Genomic DNA, 3116 nt, shown 5'->3' with positions numbered 1-3116 from the left:
CCTCAGCGATTTATTTTTGAATCCGTCTGGTTGTTATCAGTTTGTACCTACTTGTGCTGGCGATATTATAATGATTTAAGCACCTCAAAAGACGATAGTAATGTATAAACAAAACAAATCGCTTAGAAGGAAATGTCAGGGAGCTTCCTTAACCGATGAGAATACGTGTCTCACACACTCATTTACCACATTAGTCCACCTTCTTCCAGCCCTACCACATCCCCCACAACTAAATGTGTATAACTTCACCATCACACAATATTCCGGCTATTTCTATTTCCCAGACAAGAAATATTATACTCTGCTAAATTCAGTTTCATTTTAATATAGTGCACACCAAACAAAATAATAATAATAATAATAAAGTAAAATAAAAAATAAATAACATCGCCACACCGCACGAAGAACATGAAGCACAGAACATATAATTTCAACACTGCAATATTTTTTCAGCATTGCATTAAGCGCTGTTTTTACTGCATATCAAACTCTGCTAAATGTTGTGTATTTGGTGATGCAAGAAAAGGAGAGTTTTACCAGTGTTATTGCTATTATTATTATTATTATTATTATTATTATTATTGTAGTGGTAGGTGGGGAGGCTCACCATCCACTCACACGATGTAGTGCTGCTCTCTTCCTTCCTTCTTTCCTTCTTTCCTATTATGTTTTTCTTTCTTTCATTCTCTCCTCTTCCTTCTGTCTATGGGTGACTCTACATTGAGTGACAAGCCAAATGGTTTCCTGTACACCAGGAAACCATTTACTACGCTGGGTGGTAACCATATATCCATATAATGGCGCCTGGTGGCCTAGTGGGTAATTAAGGCGCTCCAGTCAGATTAAGCTGGTACAGGTTTATATGCAAGGGGTATTGGGGTTTATTGCTCACGTAATGCCACTCAGGGATGAGTGAAGCTGGTCACTTAAATGTCAGGACCAACTTGCCTAGCCCCGGCTCCTGCGCTCCTCATGAGGCAGCACTGGTTTGGATGACGAGTGAATGAATTATTATTATTGTTATTGTTATCATTATCATTATCATTATTATTATTATTATTATTATTGCTACTTATATTATTATTATTATTATTATTATTATCATCCTCTCTTACACACACACACACACACACACACACACACACACACACACACACACACTCACTCACAGGGGGGGAGAAGGAACTGTGGGGGGGAGGAGGAGAGCTGTAAGGGGGAGAGAAAAAGAAGAGAGGCAGGAGGAAGGTGAGTAAGGAGAGGAAGGAGGGGGCGGGGTGAGGGGCCGGAAGAGAACAGGTTGGGAGGCAAGGCGGCTGGGGATGGAAAGGGAGGGGGGGGGGACAGAGACGGGCCGAGGAGGGGGGAAGAAGAGGAAATGAAGGGGGAGCAGGAAGGGGGAGAAGAGGCTGTGGGGGGGAGAGAAAGGAGTGGAAGGAGGGAGGCGGATACTTACTTTACCATATATTTTACACATTTACAGCTGTTAGGAAGGATAGCTAGACCAATTCCTTTATTACGAACGTGGAAAAAGACGGAAAGGAGTGCTTATGTGTCGGCAAAAAGAGATATATTAATTGAATGCGCATTGCCATTGAGCTGATAATCCCTTGTAGATTTCTCTAATACTATTTTTTAACTACCTCAGCTTCAGTTCTGTTTACTTCCCCATCCTGTTTCGTGAATAATATACTTGTTGATAAATTTGGGGCAGATAAATAGCTTGGGATAGCGAGTTAAGGGTGTGATGAATAATTTAATTAACAATAGCAAACTATAAACTAGACAACACGTGATCAGACTTAGCTTACCTTGTTCTACCACCTCCCTCCCTCTCTCTCTCTCTCTCTCTCTATGAATAAATTGATGAGGCTATGGCAAAAATTTGGTCCTTCTACAGGTAAGTTCTGTCTAGTAATTTCGCCTCTATTATTTTTTCCTTCTATTACAACTTCATTAAAAGCATGTCACTCCACTTCAGAGAGAGAGAGAGAGAGAGAGAGAGAGAGGGGGGAGGGAGGTAGAGAAAAATGTATTCTTGTAAGAGAGGGTTTGTAAACGTATAAAGGATATATATTTACATGTTGCGGGAAGAATACATTTATTTTTCAGTGTGTAAGCAAGAGAGAGAGAGAGAGAGAGAGAGAGAGAGAGAGACAGACAGACAGACAGACAGAGACAGAGACAGAGGGACTGAGGGAGGAGACTTCTCTCCCCTATCCACCATTCCTTCCGACCATTATACAACTGTGAGGTGTGTCAGTGTGAGATATGTGAAAAGTGTGGCACTTCACGGTAAGATAATGAAGTATGTGTGTGTGTGTGGGGGGTGCTTGTGTGTGTGTGTGTGTGTGTGTGTGTGTGTGTGTGTGTGTGTGAGTGTGTGTGTGTAGTAAGCTTGTATCTTTCCAGTAGCTCTTCCTTATCAGTTTATGTCTACATTTGGCAGGTTAAGAATCTGCTGTACGTTATTTTTGTAATACATATCTTTATTACAGAGGTCCCAATAACATGTGAGGGAATATTAACATTAAATCGCTAAAGAAGAGATGCTAGGAAGGCTTCTTAGTTGACTAGGATATAGCTCTTACACAACAGAGACTTCTGACACTCATATTCATTCATTGCCAGACGCCATGTATCCCAAACGGGGTGGTCAGGGGCTTAGAGTTAATTGTTTTACAGGGAGGGGCACTAATCCTCCACCAACCTCACTTGACATGTAGGGATGCCAACAGCATCTGGTGTTCCCAGGCGGTCACCCATCCAAGTACTAACCAGACCCAACGTTGCTTAACTTCACTGATCGGACGGGAAGCGGTTACACTCAGTTAATCCCTGTATGACCGTATGACACCCCATATGACACCCTGTTGTATTGTATTATTCTCTTTAAAATCATCACGCCTTAAATCACATATATTATACCCTATAATTCACCTTATATTACACCCTTTATGATAACAACATTGCACCACAAACCATCCACCTCCATCCCTATTCCTCCCAATCTTAAGTCTAGTGCTCAAAGTTTCGCGGCATAAGAGCGAGTCGAGTTACTTTACTTGGCTTTAGCTTTGTCCTTTAATATATTGGATTCAGAGTTACGTCATGCATTA

At 41.4% G+C, this 3116-nt stretch overlaps 1 pseudogene; it reads right to left on the bottom strand.

The window, feature by feature from the left end:
- Positions 1-2726: 2726 nt before the first annotated feature.
- On the bottom strand, positions 2727-2851 carry LOC145416156 (5S ribosomal RNA; annotated as a pseudogene).
- Positions 2852-3116: the final 265 nt, after the last annotated feature.

Source organism: Coenobita brevimanus, chromosome 104 (assembly GCF_032717465.1).
Source record: "Coenobita brevimanus isolate Jiangsu-jjx chromosome 104, ASM3271746v2, whole genome shotgun sequence".
Classification (NCBI taxonomy): domain Eukaryota; kingdom Metazoa; phylum Arthropoda; class Malacostraca; order Decapoda; family Coenobitidae; genus Coenobita; species Coenobita brevimanus.
The sequence above is the reverse complement of the archived record's forward strand: the minus strand, read 5'-3'. Positions and strand labels throughout refer to the sequence as shown.